General features: G+C 50.1%; 1 protein-coding gene across 1 annotated transcript in view; it reads right to left on the bottom strand.

Moving 5' to 3' along the window:
* Positions 1–17,865, bottom strand: part of LOC142722379 (solute carrier organic anion transporter family member 1C1-like) — a 57,292-nt gene extending 39,427 nt beyond the window's left edge. The window contains exon 1 of the mRNA XM_075848887.1: positions 17,761–17,865. The gene's annotated coding sequence lies outside the window, so the exon portion shown is untranslated. The remainder of the gene's footprint in view (positions 1–17,760) is intronic.
* Positions 17,866–20,500: the final 2,635 nt, after the last annotated feature.

The raw sequence follows: 20,500 nt of genomic DNA, 5'->3' as shown, positions 1-20,500 counted from the left end.
GAGAAGTGATATGAAGGTGGTGGTGTATGTCTGTATGTGAGAAGTGATATGAAGGTGGTGGTGTATGTCTGTATGTGAGAAATGATATGAAGGTGGTGGTGTATGTCTGTATGTGAGAAGTGATTTGAAGGCGAGTGTGAAAGAGACAATAGTGGGTGAAGACTGTGAGGAGGTTGAAACCTTGTGGGTGGAACTAGAAAGGGAGGTAAACACTGAAAAAATTACTTTTGGTGTAATCTATAGACCCCCCAATATAACTGAGGAGATGGAAGGTCAGCTATATAAACAGATGGAGCGGGCTGCACAGGCGGGTACTGTAGTGATAATGGGAGATTTTAATTTCCGGGATATTAATTGGTGTCATGGTTCGGCTTCAACTGCAAAGGGGAGACATTTCCTCAACCTGTTGCAGGAAAATTTTATGGGCCAGTTTGTGGAAGACCCGACTAGAGGTGAAGCTCTGTTGGATCTGGTCATTTCTAATAATGCAGATCTTGTTGGGAATGTCAATGTTCGTGAAAACCTCGGTAACAGTGATCACAATATAGTTAAATTTTACCTATACTGTAAAAAACAAACGCAGGCTGGGAGGGCAAAAACACTTAATTTTAAGAAGGCCAATTTCCCCAGGATGAGGCGGCAATTCAGGATATAGACTGGGAAGAACTAATGTCAAATAATGGAACAAATGATAAATGGGAGATTTTCAAATCTACTTTGAGTTATTATAGTGCAAAATGTATTCCTACAGGTAATAAGTATAAACGACTCAAATTAAACCCCACATGGCTTACACCTTCTGTGAAAGGGGCAATACATGACAAAAAAAGGGCATTTAAAAAATACAAATCTGAGGGTACAGCTGTAGCCTTTGTAAAATATAAAGAGCTTAATAAAATCTGTAAAAATGTAATAAAATCAGCAAAAATACAAAATGAAAGGCAGGTGGCCAAGGATAGTAAAACAAATCCTAAAAAATTCTTCAAGCATATAAATGCAAAAAAGCCAAGGTCTGAACATGTAGGACCCCTAGATAATGGTAATGGGGAGTTGATCACAGGGGATCAAGAGAAGGCAGAGTTACTAAATGGGTTCTTTAGCTCTGTATATACAACTGAAGAAGGAGCAGCTGATGTAGCCGGTGCCAGTGCTGAGGAGCTGATGTAGCCGGTGCCAGTGCTGAGGAGCTGATGTAGCCGGTGCCAGTGCTGTTAATATATCAGTTGATATACTGAATTGGATGAATGTAGAGATGGTCCAAGCTAAATTAAATAAAATAAATGTGCACAAGGCTCCGGGACCAGATGGGTTACACCCTAGAATTCTTAAAGAGCTTAGTTCAGTTATTTCTGTCCCCCTTTTCATAATATTCAGAGAATCTCTAGTGACTGGTATAGTGCCAAGGGACTGGCGCAGGGCAAATGTGGTGCCTATTTTCAAAAAGGGCTCTAGGTCTTCCCCGGGTAATTATAGACCAGTAAGCTTAACATCCATCGTGGGGAAAATGTTTGAGGGGCTATTGAGGGACTATATACAGGATTATGTGACAATAAATAGCATTATAAGTGACAGCCAGCACGGTTTTACTAAGGACAGAAGTTGTCAAACTAACCTAATCTGTTTTTATGAAGAGGTGAGCAGAAGTCTAGACAGAGGGGCCGCTGTGGATTTAGTGTTTTTAGACTTTGCAAAGGCATTTGACACTGTCCCCCATAGACGCCTAATGGGTAAATTAAGGACTATAGGTTTAGAAAATATAGTTTGTAATTGGATTGAGAATTGGCTCAAGGACCGTATCCAGAGAGTTGTGGTCAATGATTCCTACTCTGAATGGTCCCCGGTTATAAGTGGTGTACCCCAGGGTTCAGTGCTGGGACCACTATTATTCAACTTATTTATTAATGATATAGAGGATGGGATTAATAGCACTATTTCTATTTTTGCAGATGACACCAAGCTATGTAATATAGTTCAGACTATGGAAGATGTTCATGAATTACAGGCAGATTTAAACAAACTAAGTGTTTGGGCGTCCACTTGGCAAATGAAGTTTAATGTAGATAAATGTAAAGTTATGCATCTGGGTACCAACAACCTGCATGCATCATATGTCCTAGGGGGGGCTACACTGGCGGATTCACTTGTTGAGAAGGATCTGGGTGTACTTGTAAATCATAAACTCAATAACAGCATGCAGTGTCAATCAGCTGCTTCAAAGGCCAGCAGGATATTGTCGTGTATTAAAAGAGGCATGGACTCGCGGGACAGGGATGTAATAATGCCACTTTACAAAGCATTAGTGAGGCCTCATCTAGAATATGCAGTTCAGTTCTGGGCTCCAGTTCATAGAAAGGATGCCCTGGAGTTGGAAAAAATACAAAGAAGAGCAACGAAGCTAATAAGGGGCATGGAGAATTTAAGTTATGAGGAAAGATTGAAAGAATTAAACCTATTTAGCCTTGAAAAAAGACGACTAAGGGGGGACATGATTAACTTATATAAATATATTAATGGCACATACAAAAAATATGGTGATATCCTGTTCCTTGTAAAACCCGCTCAAAAAACAAGGGGGCACTCCCTCCATCTGGAGAAAAAAAGGTTCAAGCTGCAGAGGCGACAAGGCTTCTTTACAGTAAGAACGGTGAATTTATGGAATAGCCTACCGCAGGAGCTGGTCACAGCAGGGACAGTAGATGGCTTTAAAAAAGGGTTAGATAATTTCCTAGAACAAAAAAATATTAGCTCCTATGTGTAGAAATTTTTCCTTCCCTTTTCCCTTCCCTTGGTTGAACTTGATGGACATGTGTCTTTTTTCAGCCGTACTAACTATGTAACTATGTAACTATAATCACCAGGGGTCTGGAGAGGACAGAGGGGTTTAGAGAGATAGAGGGGTCTGGAGAAAGCATAGAGGCCTGGAGAGGGCAGAGGGGTCTAGAGAGGGCAGAGGGGTCTAGAGAGGGCAGAGAGGTCTGGAGAGATAGAGAGGTCTGGAGAGATAGAGAGGTCTGGAGAGATAGAGAGGTCTGGAGAGATAGAGAGGTCTGGAGAGATAGAGAGGTCTGGAGAGATAGAGAGGTCTGGAGAGATAGAGAGGTCTGGAGAGATAGAGAGGTCTGGAGAGATAGAGAGGTCTGGAGAGATAGAGAGGTCTGGAGAGATAGAGAGGTCTGGAGAGATAGAGAGGTCTGGAGAGATAGAGAGGTCTGGAGAGATAGAGAGGTCTGGAGAGATAGAGAGGTCTGGAGAGATAGAGAGGTCTGGAGAGATAGAGAGGTCTGGAGAGATAGAGGGGTCTGGAGAGATAGAGGGGTCTGGAGAGATAGAGGGGTCTGGAGAGATAGAGAGGTCTGGAGAGATAGAGAGGTCTGGAGAGATAGAGAGGTCTGGAGAGATAGAGAGGTCTGGAGAGATAGAAGGGTCTGGAGAGATAGAAGGGTCTGGAGAGAACAGAGGGGTCTGGAGAGAACAGAGGGGTCTGGAGAGAACAGAGGGGTCTGGAGAGAACAGAGGGGTCTGGAGGGGATAGAGGGGTCTGGAAAAGGCATAGGGGTCTGGAGAGGACAGAGAGGTTTGGAGAGATAGAGGGGTCCGGAGAGATGGAGCAGTCTGGAGAGGACAGTGGGGTCTGGAGAGATAGAGGGGTCTGGAGAAAACAGAGGGGTCTGGAGAGGATAGAGGGGACAGGAGAAGGCAGAGGGGTCTGGAGAGGACAGAGGTGTCGGGAGAGATAGATTAGTCTTGAAAGATAGAAGGGACTGGAGAGGACAAAGGGGTCTGGAGAGATAGAGGGGTCTGAAAAAAGAGGGAGCGTGGTCTGGAGAGGATAGAGGTGTCTGGAGAGGATAGATGGGTCTGTAGGGATAGAGGGGTCTGGAGAAATACAATAGTCTTGAAAGATAGAGGGGTCTGGAGAGGACAGATGTGACTGTAAAGATTGAGTGGTCTGGAGAGGACAGATGTGTCTGAGAGAAAGAGGGGTCTGGAGGGGATAGAGGGGTCTGGAGAGTACAGTGGGGTCTGGAGAGATAAAATGGTCTGGAGGAGAAAAGAGAAATCTGGAGAAGACAGAAGGGTTTGGAGAGGATAGAGGGGTCTGGAGATGGCAGAGGGTTCTGGAGAGGGCTGAGGGGTTTGAAAAGGGCAGAGGGGTCTGGAGAGATATAGGGGTCTGGAGAGGGCCGAGGTTTCTTGAGAGGGCAGAGGTGTCTGTAGTGGACAGAGGGGTCTGGAGAGGGCAAAGGGGTCTGGCGAGGGCAGTGGTGTCTGGAGTAATAGAGGGGTCTGGAGAGAACAGACGGGTCTGGAGAGATAGAGGTGTCTGGAGAGATAGAGGGGTCTGGAGAGATAGAGGGGTCTGGAGAGATAGAGGGGTCTGGAGAGATAGAGGGGTCTGGAGAGATAGAGGGGTCTGGAGAGATAGAGGGGTCTGGAGAGATAGAGGGGTCTGGAGAGATAGAGGGGTCTGGAGAGATAGAGGGGTCTGGAGAGATAGAGGTGTCTGGAGAGATAGAGGTGTCTGGAGAGATAGAGTGGTCTGGAGAGGATAGATGTGTCTAGAGAGATAGAGGGGTCTGGAGAGGATAGAGGGGTCTGGAGAGGATAGAGGGGTCTGGAGAGGATAGAGGGGTCTGGAGAGGATAGAGGGGTCTGGAGAGGATAGAGGGGTCTGGAGAGGATAGAGGGGTCTGGAGAGGATAGAGGGGTCTGGAGAGGATAGAGGGGTCTGGAGAGAACAGAGGGGTTTGGAGAGGACAAAGGGGTCTGGAGAGATAGAGGGGTCTGGAGAAGGAAAGACAAAATCTGGAGAAGACAGAGGGGTCTGGAGAGGACAGAGGTGTCTGGAGAGAATAGAGTGGTCTGGAGAGATATAGGGGTCTGAAGGAGGAAATAGAAATCTAGAGAAGGTAGAGAGGTCTGGAGTGAATAGAGGGGTCTAGAGAGGATAGAGGAGTCTGGAAAGGATAGAGAGGTCTTGAGAGTATAGTGGTTTCTGGAAAGTACAAAGGGGTCTGGAGAGGATAGAGGGGTCTGGAGACGGCAGAAGGGTATGAAGAGGGCAGAGGGGTCTGTAGAGATATAGGGGTCTGGACAGGGCTTAGCTGTCTGCAGAGATGTCTGGAGAGGACAGAGGGGTCTGGAGAGGGCAGAGAGGTCTGGACAGGGCAGAGAAGTCTAGAGAGGGCAGATGGGTCTGGAGAAATATAGGGTTCTGGACAGTGCAGAGCTGCCTGGAGAGAATAGAGAGGTCTGGAGAGGGCAGAGGGGTCTGGAGAAGGATAGAGAGGTTTGGAGAGGACAAAGGGGTCTGGAGAGGACAGATGTGTCTGGAGAGATAGAGGGGTCTGGAAAAGGATAGAGGGGTCTGGGGAGGATAGGGGCTTCTGAAGAGGACACAGAGGTCTGGAGGAGGAGAGAGAAACATTGGAAGATAGAGTGGTCTGGAGAGGACAAAGTGGTCAGGAGAGATAGAGGGGTCTGGCGAGATAGAGGGGTCTGGAGAGATAGAGGGGTCTGGAGAGATAGAGGGGTCTGGAGAGATAGAGGGGTCTGGAAAGAGACACAGAGGGGTCTGGAAAGAGACACAGAGGGGTCTGGGGAAGATAGAGTGGTGTGGAGAGGATGGAGGTGTCTGCAGAGAACAGAGTGGTCAGGAGAGATAGAGGGGTCTGAAAAGAGATTGAGGAGTTTGGATAGGACAGATGTGTCTGAGAGAAAGTGGGGTCTGGAGGATTGAGAGGGGTCTGGAGAGTACAGTGGGGTCTGGAGAGATAAAGGGGTCTAAAGAAGGAAAGAGAAGTCTGTAGAAGACAGAAGGGTCTGGAGAGGATAGAGGGGTCTGGAGAGAACAGGGGGTCTGGAGAGATAGAGGGGTCTTAAGGAGGAAATAGAAATCTGCAGAAGATAGAGGGATCTGGAAAAAACAAAGGGGTCCTGAGAGAACATAGGGGTCTAAGGAAGATAGAGGGGTCTGGAGAGGATGGAGAGGTATTGAGAGGATAGAGGGTTCTGGAAAGGACAGAGGGGTCTGGAGAGGATAGAGGAGTCTGGAGATGGCAGATTGTACTGGAGAGGGCTGAGGGGCTTGATAAGGGCAGAGGGGTCTGGAGAGATATAGTGGTTTGGATAAGGCAGAGGTGTCATGAGAGGTCAGAGGTGTCTGGAGTGGACAGAGGGGTCTGGAGAGGGCAAAGTGGTCTGGAGAGATAAAGGTGTCTGGTTGAGAACAGAGGGGTCTGGCGAGGGCAGTGGTGTCTGGAGGAGGATAGAGAGGTCTGGAGTGATAGAGGGGTCTGGAGAGGATAGAGGGGTCTGGAGAGGATAGAGGGGTCTAGAGAGGACAGATAGGTCTGGAGAGGATAGAGGGGTCTGGAGAGGATAGAGCGGTCTGGAGAGGATAGAGGGGTCTGGAGAGGATAGAGGGGTCTGGAGAGGATAGAGGGGTCTGGAGAGGATAGAGGGGTCTGGAGAGGATAGAGGGGTCTGGAGAGGATAGAGGGGTCTGGAGAGGATAGAGGGGTCTGGAGAGGATAGAGGGGTCTGGAGAGGATAGAGGGGTCTGGAGAGGATAGAGGGGTCCGGAGAGGATAGAGGGGTCCGGAGAGGATAGAGGGGTCCGGAGAGGATAGAGGGGTCTGGAGAGGATAGAGGGTTCTGGAGATATAGAGGGGTCTAAAGAGGACAGAGTTGGCTGGAGAGAACAGAGGAATCTGGAGAGATAGAGGGGTCTGAAGGAGGAAATATAAATCTGGAGAAGGTAGAGGGGTCTGGAGAAAACAAATGGGTCTTGAGAGAACGGAGGGGTCTGTAAAGGACAGAGGGGCCTGGAGAGGATAGAGAGGTCTGGAGAGAATTGAGGGGTCTGGAAAGAAAGAGGGGTCTGAAGGAGGAAATAGAAATCTAGAGAAGATAGAGGGGTCTGGAGAGGACAGAGCGGTCAGGAGAGATAGAAGGGTCTGAAAAGAGATTGAGGAGTTTGGATAGGACAGATGTGTCTGAGAGAAAGTGGGGTCTGGAGGATTGAGAGGGGTCTGGAGAGTACAGTGGGGTCTGGAGAGATAAAGGGGTCTAAAGAAGGAAAGAGAAGTCTGTAGAAGACAGAAGGGTCTGGAGAGGACAGAGGGGTCTGGAGAGAACAGGGGGTCTGGAGAGAACAGGGGGTCTGAAGAGATAGAGAGGTCTTAAGGAGGAAATAGAAATCTGCAGAAGATAGAGGAATCTGGAAAAAAACAAAGGTCCTGAGAGAACATAGGGGTCTAAGGAAGATAGAGGGGTCTGGAGAGGATAGAGAGGTATTGAGAGGATAGAGGGTTCTGGAAAGGACAGAGGGGTCTGGAGAGGATAGAGGAGTCTGTAGATGGCAGATGGTACTGGAGAGGGCTGAGGGGATTGAAAAGGGCAGAGGGGTCTGGAGAGATATAGTGGTCTGGAGAAGGCAGAGGTGTCATGAGAGGTCAGAGGTGTCTGGAGTGGACAGAGGGGTCTGGAGAGGGCAAAGTGGTTTGGAGAGATAAAGGTGTCTGGTTGAGAACAGAGGGGTCTGGCGAGGGCAGTGGTGTCTGGAGGAGGATAGAGAGGTCTGGAGTGATAGAGGGGTCTGGAGAGGATAGAGGGGTCTAGAGAGATAGAGGGGTCTAGAGAGATAGAGGGGTCTAGAGAGATAGAGGGGTCTAGAGAGATAGAGGGGTCTAGAGAGATAGAGGGGTCTAGAGAGATAGAGGGGTCTAGAGAGATAGAGGGGTCTAGAGAGATAGAGGGGTCTAGAGAGATAGAGGGGTCTAGAGAGATAGAGGGGTCTAGAGAGATAGAGGGGTCTAGAGAGATAGAGGGGTCTGGAGATGACAGATGTGTCTGGAGAGATAGATAGGTCTGGAGAGGATAGAGGGGTCTGGAGAGGATAGAGGGTTCTGGAGAGGATAGAGGGTTCTGGAGAGATAGATGGGTCTGGAGAGGATAGAGGGTCTGGAGAGAACAGAGTGGTCTGTAGGAGGATAGAGAAATCTGGAGAATATAGTGTGGTATGGAGATGACAGAGGTGTCTGGAGAGGATAGAGGGGTCTGGGGAGGATAGAGGGGTCTGGGGAGGATAGAGGGTTTTGGAGGGGATAGAGAGGTCTGGATAAATATAGGGGTCTGGAGAGGGTAGAGGTGTCTGTAGAGCGCAGAGATGTGTGTTGAAGGACAGAGGGGTCTGGAGGAGGATAGGGAGGTCTGGAAAGGACAGAGGGGTAAGCAGAGTACAGAGGGGTCTGGACAGATAGAGAGGTCTGGAGAGGACAGATGGGTCTGGCTAGGACAAAGGCGTCTGGAGAGGACAGAGGGGTCTGGAGATGACAGATGTATATGGAGAGGACAAATGTGTCTGGAGAGATAAAGGGGTCTAGAAAGCTTGAGGGATTTGGAGAGGATAGTGGGTTTTGGAGAAAATAGAGGGGTCTGTAAGAGGAAAGATAAATCCTTAGAAGATAGAGTGATGTTAAGAGGACAAAGGGATCTGGAGAGATAGAGGGGGTCTGGGAAGGATAGAGGGGTCTGGAGGAGGAAAGAGAAATCTGGAGAAAACAGAGGGATCTGAAGAGAACAGAGGGATCTTGAGAGGATTGAGGGGTCTGGAGAGATAGAGGGGTCTGGAGAGATAGAGGGGTCTGGAGAGATAGAGGGGTCTGGAGAGATAGAGGGGTCTGGAGAGATAGAGGGGTCTGGAGAGATAGAGGGGTCTGGAGAGATAGAGGGGTCTGGAGAGATAGAGGGGTCTGGAGAGATAGAGGGGTCTGGAGAGATAGAGGGGTCTGGAGAGATAGAGGGGTCTGGAGAGATAGAGGGGTCTGGAGAGATAGAGGGGTCTGGAGAGATAGAGGGGTCTGGAGAGATAGAGGGGTCTGGAGAGATAGAGGGGTCTGGAGAGATAGAGGGGTCTGGAGAGATAGAGGGGTCTGGAGAGATAGAGGGGTCTGGAGAGATAGAGGGGTCTGGAGAGATAGAGGGGTCTGGAGAGATAGAGGGGTCTGGAGAGATAGAGGGGTCTGGAGAGATAGAGGGGTCTGGAGAGATAGAGGGGTCTGGAGAGATAGAGGGGTCTGGAGAGATAGAGGGGTCTGGAGAGATAGAGGGGTCTGGAGAGATAGAGGGGTCTGTAGAGATAGAGGGGTCTGTAGAGATAGAGGGGTCTGGAGAGATAGAGGGGTCTGGAGAGATAGAGGGGTCTGGAGAGATAGAGGGGTCTGGAGAGATAGAGGGGTCTGGAGAGATAGAGGGGTCTGGAGAGATAGAGGGGTCTGGAGAGATAGAGGGGTCTGGAGAGATAGAGGGGTCTGGAGAGATAGAGGGGTCTGGAGAGATAGAGGGGTCTGGAGAGATAGAGGGGTCTGGAGAGATAGAGGGGTCTGGAGAGATAGAGGGGTCTGGAGAGATAGAGGGGTCTGGAGAGATAGAGGGGTCTGGAGAGATAGAGGGGTCTGGAGAGATAGAGGGGTCTGGAGAGATAGAGGGGTCTGGAGAGATAGAGGGGTCTGGAGAGATAGAGGGGTCTGGAGAGATAGAGGGGTCTGGAGAGATAGAGGGGTCTGGAGAGATAGAGGGGTCTGGAGAGATAGAGGGGTCTGGAGAGATAGAGGGGTCTGGAGAGATAGAGGGGTCTGGAGAGATAGAGGGGTCTGGAGAGATAGAGGGGTCTGGAGAGATAGAGGGGTCTGGAGAGATAGAGGGGTCTGGAGAGATAGAGGGGTCTGGAGAGATAGAGGGGTCTGGAGAGATAGAGGGGTCTGGAGAGATAGAGGGGTCTGGAGAGATAGAGGGGTCTGGAGAGATAGAGGGGTCTGGAGAGATAGAGGGGTCTGGAGAGATAGAGGGGTCTGGAGAGATAGAGGGGTCTGTAGAGATAGAGGGGTCTGTAGAGATAGAGGGGTCTGTAGAGATAGAGGGGTCTGGAGAGATAGAGGGGTCTGTAGAGATAGAGGGGTCTGTAGAGATAGAGGGGTCTGTAGAGATAGAGGGGTCTGGAGAGATAGAGGGGTCTGGAGAGATAGAGGGGTCTGGAGAGATAGAGGGGTCTGGAGAGATAGAGGGGTCTGGAGAGATAGAGGGGTCTGGAGAGATAGAGGGGTCTGGAGAGATAGAGGGGTCTGGAGAGATAGAGGGGTCTGGAGAGATAGAGGGGTCTGGAGAGATAGAGGGGTCTGGAGAGATAGAGGGGTCTGGAGAGGATAGAGGGTCTGGAGAGAACAGAGTGGTCTGGAGAGAACAGAGTGGTCTGTAGGAGGATAGAGAAATCTGGAGACTATAGAGTGGTATGGAGATGACAGAGGTGTCTGGAGAGGATAGAGGGGTCTGGGGAGGATAGAGGGTTTTGGAGGGGATAGAGGGGTCTGGATAAATATAGGGGTCTGGAGAGGGTAGAGGTGTCTGTAGAGCACAGAGATGTGTGTTGAAGGACAGAGGGGTCTGGAGGAGGATAGGGAGGTCTGGAAAGGACAGAGGGGTAAGCAGAGTACAGAGGGGTCTGGACAGATAGAGAGGTCTGGAGAGGACAGATGGGTCTGGCTAGGACAAAGGCGTCTGGAGAGGACAGAGGGGTCTGGAGATGACAGATGTATATGGAGAGGACAAATGTGTCTGGAGAGATAAAGGGGTCTAGAAAGCTTGAGGGGTTTGGAGAGGATAGTGGGTTTTGGAGAAAATAGAGGGGTCTGTAAGAGGAAAGATAAATCCTTAGAAGATAGAGTGATGTTAAGAGGACAAAGGGATCTGGAGAGATAGAGGGGGTCTGGGAAGGATAGAGGGGTCTGGAGAGATAGAGGGGTCTGGAGAGATAGAGGGGTCTGGAGAGATAGAGGGGTCTGGAGAGATAGAGGGGTCTGGAGAGATAGAGGGGTCTGGAGAGATAGAGGGGTCTGGAGAGATAGAGGGGTCTGGAGAGATAGAGGGGTCTGGAGAGATAGAGGGGTCTGGAGAGATAGAGGGGTCTGGAGAGATAGAGGGGTCTGGAGAGATAGAGGGGTCTGGAGAGATAGAGGGGTCTGGAGAGATAGAGGGGTCTGGAGAGATAGAGGGGTCTGGAGAGATAGAGGGGTCTGGAGAGATAGAGGGGTCTGGAGAGGATAGAGGGTCTGGAGAGAACAGAGTGGTCTGGAGAGAACAGAGTGGTCTGTAGGAGGATAGAGAAATCTGGAGACTATAGAGTGGTATGGAGATGACAGAGGTGTCTGGAGAGGATAGAGGGGTCTGGGGAGGATAGAGGGTTTTGGAGGGGATAGAGGGGTCTGGATAAATATAGGGGTCTGGAGAGGGTAGAGGTGTCTGTAGAGCACAGAGATGTGTGTTGAAGGACAGAGGGGTCTGGAGGAGGATAGGGAGGTCTGGAAAGGACAGAGGGGTAAGCAGAGTACAGAGGGGTCTGGACAGATAGAGAGGTCTGGAGAGGACAGATGGGTCTGGCTAGGACAAAGGCGTCTGGAGAGGACAGAGGGGTCTGGAGATGACAGATGTATATGGAGAGGACAAATGTGTCTGGAGAGATAAAGGGGTCTAGAAAGCTTGAGGGGTTTGGAGAGGATAGTGGGTTTTGGAGAAAATAGAGGGGTCTGTAAGAGGAAAGATAAATCCTTAGAAGATAGAGTGATGTTAAGAGGACAAAGGGATCTGGAGAGATAGAGGGGGTCTGGGAAGGATAGAGGGGTCTGGAGGAGGAAAGAGAAATCTGGAGAAAACAGAGGGATCTTGAGAGAACAGAAGAGTCTGGAGAGGACAGAAGAGTCTGGAGAGGACAGAGGGGTCTGGAGAGGACAGAGGGGTCTGGAGAGGACAGAGGGGTCTGGAGAGGACAGAGGGGTCTGGAGAGGACAGAGGGGTCTGGAGAGGACAGAGGGGTCTGGAGAGATAGAGGGGTCTGGAGAGATAGAGGGGTCTGGAGAGATAGAGGGGTCTGGAGAGATAGAGGGGTCTGGAGAGATAGAGGGGTCTGGAGAGATAGAGGGGTCTGGAGAGATAGAGGGGTCTGGAGAGATAGAGGGGTCTGGAGAGATAGAGGGGTCTGGAGAGATAGAGGGGTCTGGAGAGATAGAGGGGTCTGGAGAGATAGAGGGGTCTGGAGAGATAGAGGGGTCTGGAGAGATAGAGGGGTCTGGAGAGATAGAGGGGTCTGGAGAGATAGAGGGGTCTGGAGAGATAGAGGGGTCTGGAGAGATAGAGGGGTCTGGAGAGATAGAGGGGTCTGGAGAGATAGAGGGGTCTGGAGAGATAGAGGGGTCTGGAGAGATAGAGGGGTCTGGAGAGATAGAGGGGTCTGGAGAGATAGAGGGGTCTGGAGAGATAGAGGGGTCTGGAGAGATAGAGGGGTCTGGAGAGATAGAGGGGTCTGGAGAGATAGAGGGGTCTGGAGAGATAGAGGGGTCTGGAGAGATAGAGGGGTCTGGAGAGATAGAGGGGTCTGGAGAGATAGAGGGGTCTGGAGAGATAGAGGGGTCTGGAGAGATAGAGGGGTCTGGAGAGATAGAGGGGTCTGGAGAGATAGAGGGGTCTGGAGAGATAGAGGGGTCTGGAGAGATAGAGGGGTCTGGAGAGATAGAGGGGTCTGGAGAGATAGAGGGGTCTGGAGAGATAGAGGGGTCTGGAGAGATAGAGGGGTCTGGAGAGATAGAGGGGTCTGGAGAGATAGAGGGGTCTGGAGAGATAGAGGGGTCTGGAGAGATAGAGGGGTCTGGAGAGATAGAGGGGTCTGGAGAGGATAGAGGGTCTGGAGAGGATAAAGGGTCTGGAGAGAACAGAGGGGTCTGTAGAGTATAGAGGGTTCAGGAGAGATATAGGGATCTGGAGCGGGCAGAGGTGTCTGTAGAGCGCAGAGATGTGTGTTGTAGGACAGAGGTGTCTGGAGGAGGATAGAGAGGTCTGGAGAGAACAGAGGTGTCTGTAGAGAACAGAGGGATCGTAGAGAACAGAGGGATCTGGAGAGAACAGAGGGATCTGGAGAGAACAGAGGGATCTGGAGAGAACAGAGGGATCTGGAGAGAACAGAGGGATCTGGAGAGAACAGAGGGATCTGGAGAGAACAGAGGGATCTGGAGAGAACAGAGGGATCTGGAGAGAACAGAGGGATCTGGAGAGAACAGAGGGATCTGGAGAGAACAGAGGGATCTGGAGAGAACAGAGGGATCTGGAGAGAACAGAGGGATCTGGAGAGTACAGAGGGATCTGGAGAGTACAGAGGGATCTGGAGAGTACAGAGGGATCTGGAGAGATAGAGGGGTCTGAAGTAGGAAATAGAAATCTGGAGAAGCTAGAGGGGTCTGGAGAAAACAAATGGGTCTTGAGAGAATGGAGGGGTCTGTAAAGGACATAGGGGCCTGGAGAGGATAGAGAGTTTTGGAGAGAATTGAGGGGTCTGGAGAAAAAGAGGGGTCTGAAGGAGGAAATAGAAATCTAGAGAAGATAGAGGGGTCTGGAGAGAACATAGGGGTCTTGAGAGAACAGAGAATTCTGGAGAGGATAGAAAAGTCTGGAAAGGATAGAGCGGTCTGGAGAGGATAGTGGTTTCTGGAAAGTACAAAGGGGTCTGGAGAGGATAGAGGGGTCTGGAGATGGCAGAGGGGACTGAATAGAGGAGAGGGTTCTGGAGAGCGCAGTGGGTTTGAAGAGATATGGGGTCTGGAGAGGGCAGAGGTATCTCGAGAGGACAGATGGGTCTGGAGAGGGCAGAGGGGTCTGGAGAGGGCAGAGGGATCTGGATAAATGTAGGGTTCTGGACAGGACAGAGCGGTCTGTAAAGAACAGAGAGGTCTGGAGAGGGCAGAGGGGTCTGGAGAAGGATAGAAAGGTTTGGAGAGGAAAAAGGGGTCTGGAGAGAGCAGATGTGTCTGGAGAGATGGAGGGGTCTGGAAAAGGATAGAGGGGTCTGGAGAGGATAGGGGCTTCTGAAGAGAACAGAGAGGTCTGGAGGAGTAGAGAGAAACCTTGGAAGAACGAGTGATCTGGAGAAGACAGAGGTGTCTGCAGAGAACAGAGGGGTCAGAAGAGGTAGAGGGGTCTGGAGAGATAGAAGGGTCTGGAGAGGATAGACGGGTCCGGAGAGAACAGAGGTGTCTGGAGGAGGAAAGAGAAATCCTTAGAAGATAGAGTGGTTTGAAGGGAATAGAGGGGTCTGCAGAGATAGAGAGGTCTAGAGAGATAGAGGGGTCTGGAGAGGGTAGAGGGTCTGGAGAGAACTGAGAGGTCTGTAGGAGGAAAGAGAAATCTGGAGAATATAGATTGGTATGGAAAGGACAGAGGTGTCTGGAGAGGATAGAGGGGTCTGGGGAGGATAGAGGGGTCTGGGGAGGATAGAGGAGTCTGGGTAGGATAGGGGGCATTGAGAGTATAGAGGGGTCAGGAGAGATATAGGGATCTGGAGCGGGCAGAGGTGTCTGTAGAGCGCAGAGATGTGTGTTGGAGGACAGAGGGGTCTGGAGAGAACAGGGGTCTGAAGGAGGAAAGTGAAATCCTTAAATGATAGAGTGGTCTGAAGAGGACAAAAGGGTCTGGAGAGTTACAGGGGTCTGGAGAGGATAGAAAAATCTGGAGAGATAGAGGGGTATGAAGGAGGAAATAGAAATCTGGAGAAGATAGAAGGGTCTAGAGAGAACAAATGGGTCTGGAAAGAATAGAGGGGTCTGGAGAGGATAGAGGGGTCTGGATAGGTCTTGAGAGGATAGTGTGTTCTGGAGAGTGCAGACGGGTCTAGAGAATATAGAGGGGTCTGGAGAAGGCAGCGGTGTCTGAAGGGGCAGAGGGGTCTGGAGAGGATAAAGAGGCCTGGAGAGATAGAGGGTTCTGGAGAGGATAGAGGGGACTGGAGAGGATAGAGGGGTCTGGAGAGGATAGAGGGGTCTGGAGAGGATAGAGGGGTCTGGAGAGGATAGAAGGGTCTGGAGAGATAGAGGGGTCTGGAGAGATAGAGGGGTCTGGAGGAGGATAGAGGGGTCTGAAAAAATAGAGGGGTCTGGAGAGATAGAGGGGTCTGGAGAGATAGAGGGGTCTGGAGAGATAGAGGGGTCTGGAGAGATAGAGGGGTCTGGAGAGGATAGAGGGGTCTGGAGAGGATAGAGGGGTCTGGAGAGGATAGAGGGGTCTGGAGAGGATAGAGGGGTCTGGAGAGGATAGAGGGGTCTGGAGAGATAGAGAAGTCTGGAGAGATAGAGGGGTCTGGAGAGATAGAGGGGTCTGGAGAGGATAGAGGGGTCTGGAGAGGATAGAGGGGTCTGGAGAGATAGACTGGTCTGGAGAGATAGACTGGTCTGGAGAGGATAGAGGGGTCTGTAGAGGATAGAGTGGTCTGGAGAGGGTAGAGGGGTTTGGAGAGGGCAGATGTTTCTGGAGAGATAGAGGAGTCTGGAGAGATAGAGGGGTCTGGAGACATAGAGGGGTCTGGAGAGATAGAGGGGTCTGGAGAGGATAGAGGGGTCTGGAGAGGATAGAGGGGTCTGGAGAGGATAGAGGGGTCTGGAGAGGATAGAGGGGTCTGGAGAGGATAGAGGGGTCTGGAGAGGATAGAGGGGTCTGGAGAGATAGAGGGGTCTGGAGAGATACAGGGGTCTGGAGGAGGATAGAGGGGTCTGGAGGAGGATAGAGGGAGGACGATAGAGGGGTCTGGAGAGATAGAGGGGTCTGGAGAGATAGAGGGGTCTGGAGAGATAGAGGGGTCTGGAGAGATAGAGTGGTCTGGAGAGATAGAGGGGTCTGGAGAGATAGAGGGGTCTGGAGAGATAGAGGGGTCTGGAGAGATAGAGGGGTCTGGAGAGATAGAGGGGTCTGGAGAGATAGAGGGGTCTGGAGGAGGATAGAGGGGTCTGGAGGAGGATAGAGGGGTCTGGAGGAGGATAGAGGGGTCTGGAGGAGGATAGAGGGGTCTGGAGGAGGATAGAGGGGTCTGGAGGAGGATAGAGGGGTCTGGAGGAGGATAGAGGGGTCTGGAGAGGATAGAGGGGTCTGGAGGAGGATAGAGGGGTCTGGAGAGGATAGAGGGGTCTGGGGAGGATAGAGGGGTCTGGGGAGGATAGAAGGGTCTGGAGAGATAGAGGGGACTGGAGAGATAGAGGGGTCTGGAGAGATAGAGGGGTCTGGAGAGATAGAGGGGTCTGGAGAGATAGAGGGGTCTGGAGGAGGATAGAGGGGTCTGGAGGAGGATAGAGGGGTCTGGAGAGGATAGAGGGGTCTGGAGGAGGATAGAGGGGTCTGGGGAGGATAGAAGGGTCTGGAGAGATAGAGGGGACTGGAGAGATAGTGGGGACTGGAGAGATAGTGGGGTCTGGAGAGATAGAGGGGTCTGGAGAGATAGAGGGGTCTGGAGAGATAGAGGGGTCTGGAGAGATAGAGGGGTCTGGAGAGATAGAGGGGTCTGGAGAGATAGAGGGGTCTGGAGAGGATAGAGGGGTCTGGAGAGGATAAAGAGGTCTGGAGAGGATAGAGAGGTCTTGGGAGATAGAAGGGTCTGGAGAGATAGAGGGGTCTGGAGAGGATAGAGGGGTCTGGAGAGGATAGAGGGGTCTGGAGAGGATAGAGGGGTCTGGAGAGGATAGAGGGGTCTGGAGAGGATAGAGAGGTCTGGAGAAGATAGAGAGGTCTTGAGAGATAGAAGGGTCTGGAGAGATAGAGGGGTCTGGAGAGGATAGAGGGGTCTGGAGAGATAGAGGAGTCTGGAGAGGATAGAGGGGTCTGGAGAAATAGAGGGGTCTGGAGAAATAGAGGGGTCTGGAGAAATAGAGGGGTCTGGAGAAATAGAGGGGTCTGGAGAAATAGAGGGGTCTGGAGAGATAGAGGGGTCTGGAGAGATAGAGGGGTCTGGAGAGATAGAGGGGTCTGGAGAGGATAGAGGGGTCTGGAGAGGATAGAGGGGTCTGGAGAGGATAGAGGGGTCTGGAGAGGATAGAGGGGTCTGGAGAGGATAGAGGGGTCTGGAGAGGATAGAGGGGTCTGGAGAGGATAGAGGGGTCTGGAGAGGATAGAGGGGTCTGGAGAGATAGAGGGGTCTGGAGAGATAGAGGGGTCTGGAGAGATAGAGATAGAGGGGTCTGGAGAGGATAGAGGGGTCTGGAGAGATAGAGGGGTCTGGAGAGATAGAGGGGTCTGGAGAGATAGAGGGGTCTGGAGAGGATAGAGAGGTCTGGAGAGGATAGAGGGGTCTGGAGAGGACAGAAGTGTTTGGGAATATATGAGGGATTTGGAGGACTAGCTGCCGGCAGTAGCAGCTCCCCCGTCTCCCCCCATTTCCCCACCCAGTGCAGGTTTTATCGCTCTTTTCAATCCCTTCTACTGTGGGTTTTGGGGATTAGAATAATTTTATTCCTCATCACAGTTTTATTTCTTTGATTTAAAATCTGATAATCCGGCATCTGCGACTGTCAATACCGGATACATCAAAAAAATCATTTAATCTTTGTGCGGTTTATGGCAAGAGCGACAAAAAACCCGACATAATCCCGGTAATCGTCATTTTATAAAGGCTCAACACCAACTGACTGCAGCAGGGGCCCGGTGCAGGAACAGTATATGGGCCCCTTGCTCCCCAAGAGCTCAGCATAGAGCACCCCCTTATATCTCCCCAACAATCCTCCAGCAATCATCAGCCATGTAATATCATAGACAGCACGACGTGGTTTTTAAGGTGACAGTGGCCCCCCTTATTTTCTGGTCCCCTGCCCAGCTGCACATATGATGTGTCTGCCCCTGGCCTGCTGGGAAAATGAAGTTTCTAATCACCAGGACATTATATAAGCAGGAGCAAAGTTTTACCTGTGCGGCTGTGCTGGCTCCATGTAGCGTTTACAGACAGGAGGAGCCGGTCCAGAGCTATTGTAATCAGGTATCAGCAATGATTAACCCATCCCACTGCCCCCAGCTCAGCTCCGCACACAGCGCAGGAATCCCTCTTATCTGCGATTCTTCTATTTGTCTTTCCCGAAGGATCTGGGACGACCCACAAGCATTGCCACCATGATGGGGGCGGGCAGGGAAATCCAAATAAAAGAAACCAATTATAATAATAAAGAATGCAACATTGTATCTGAAAGTGGAATATAAAACAGAACCCCTAGGACCACCACATAGATCAAACCCCTCCACCCCAGGGGCCCCATAGATCCTGGCCACAGACTCAACATTCAGACTGATGATGTCACGGAGTTATGATATATCATGAATTTCTCTCTTCATTTATAGTCTTTGTGTTCTCCCACAATTCCCTGCTCTGCAATGTTGGTCTATCTGCAAAAGGCCTATAGCATTGTCCATCGTGAGCTGCCTAGATTATGAATAGAATACCAGAACTACAGTGAGGACTGACAAACAAGGTCAGCAATGGAGGCAGAGGCGTAGCAGGAATAATTCTATATAATAGTGTATGACGTTCACAGTGTGTGGAAACCTAAAATTACAGTAAACTATACATGACCATTATGTGTAATTTTCAGTATCTGTATTATTCTGTATACATATACACTGCATAGTACCACTTCTCCTGTCCTGTATACTGGGTGTAATTCTCAGTATCTGTATTATTCTGTATATATATACACTGCACAGTACCACTTCTCATCTTTTTTAATAAATGTTAACAAACATACACATGCCATAAGTCCGCACATACAATACACGGGTCAAAAACCAACACAAAATGAACAAGTTATAAACACATTATCAATCTCGGCCGTCTCCTCTCTGGTCCAGATCACATTCCTACCAGCACTCAGTCTTCTGTATTATAACTCACATCATCCACACATCACTCTCATCATCCACACAACACTCACATCAGTATAAATACAAATACACAAAACTCATAGTCACAACATCAATCCAGACGCCTCAAAAGAACAAAATCAGTAATAGTCTAAAAAATAAAATAAATAAAATTGTTAAACCACAATAAAACCAAAAACTGACCCTAACCGGTCCATGTGCCCATCAAAATATATTAACCAAGGAAAAATGAGAAATTCCTACATGAGAAAACACAACATGAGCCTAATCGGCAAATAACCCCCCCCCTTTTTTTTTTTTTTCCAAAAAAATTTATTTTATTTTTTTTTATTTTTTTAAAATTTGTAATTTTTTTTTTTACATTTTTTTTTTTTTTTTTTTTCCCTCCACCCTTTTTCTTAACCACAAATCCGCAATATGAATACCAATTAGTAACCAATATATACAATATATACAAAACAATACTGAACATACATATATATCTATAATATCTACATTATACCCAATTCAAGACCAATGTCCAGTCCAAAGTCCGTACCTTTAAGCTCCGACCGACACCATCGTCCATCCTTCAATGTCTCTTTGATCGGGCCCGGCTTTTTCTTATTATTTGTACCCCCCCCTCCCCCCCTTTCCCCCCTCCCCACCTAACACCTAACCCCCTCACATCTATACAAAAATACTACACTCTACAAGATATAGTAAGTAAAGACTCAGCCTGTACAATGGCCTACATTACCTGACATAACACATAAAACATCCTTAACAAATCCTACCCACAAGGCCCTGGTTCGGTACCTGCAAGCCCTATATCCATCATCAACTATACAGAAAACAAAAAGCTACAGTGACAGCATTAGCCCCTCACCAGGAATAGAGACGACTAGACTAGGGCACGCTGAAGGAGAAACCCCTCCAAAGCATGGAGGCCCTACTCGTGCCCAGTCTCTCGAACTCCAAAGAACGAACCTTCCCCAGGTCACCGAGAATGTTCCTCACCACCTCTTCCTCCGGGAGGGTTTTTTGTCTGGTTGATACAAAACACCGTGCGTTCCACGTGCCGTACCTGACCGCTAAGCTGACTAAGAATAAAGTGCCCCGATCTCGACCACCCAGGTGTCTGAATGTTCCATAGGCCCATTCCGCATAGGAGAGACCGGTCAGACCAGGCCAACCAATGGAGGCACCCACCCTGCTGTAGACCCCTGTATTGAGGGGACAATGAAGCAGGAAGTGCTCCATGCTTTCCAGCACGCCGCCGCACTCCTCCCGGGGACAACCCCTTTCCTCAGGGTTCCTGTGTTTCAAGTTGTCCCTCACATACAGTTTCCCATGGAAGCAACGCCAAGCCAAGTCCCAAAACTTTAAAGGGATCCTACTAGAATTTAAAACCCTCAAACCAACCTCCAGATCCCGACTTGGGCAGTCCCTGAGCGCCAGGGGCTTCTGGAAATGGGTCAACAGAACTCTGTTGTCAAGGAGCCTCCTTGACAGAGTCCTGATCTCCCACATCCCCAGACCCCACCGGCGAATTGTTTTCAGAACCACGGTAGCGTAAGCCGGAAGATGCCCATGCGGCGTGCGAAGGTCCTTCACTTGCCCTCCTGTCTCCCATTCCTGGAAGAAAGGCCGAAACCACCCCCTGCAGGAGACTACCCACGGAGGAGCCCTCTCTTGCCAGAGGTTTGACATGTTGATCTTTACAAAGGTATTAACCAGGAATACCACAGGGTTGACCATACACAACCCCCCTAGTCTCCTCGTACGGTATGTC

The sequence above is a fragment of the Rhinoderma darwinii genome, unplaced genomic scaffold (genome assembly GCF_050947455.1).
Source record: "Rhinoderma darwinii isolate aRhiDar2 unplaced genomic scaffold, aRhiDar2.hap1 Scaffold_535, whole genome shotgun sequence".
In the NCBI taxonomy this organism is placed as follows: domain Eukaryota; kingdom Metazoa; phylum Chordata; class Amphibia; order Anura; family Rhinodermatidae; genus Rhinoderma; species Rhinoderma darwinii.
Note: the sequence above shows the minus strand (reverse complement) of the source record. Positions and strands in the feature narration are given on the sequence as shown.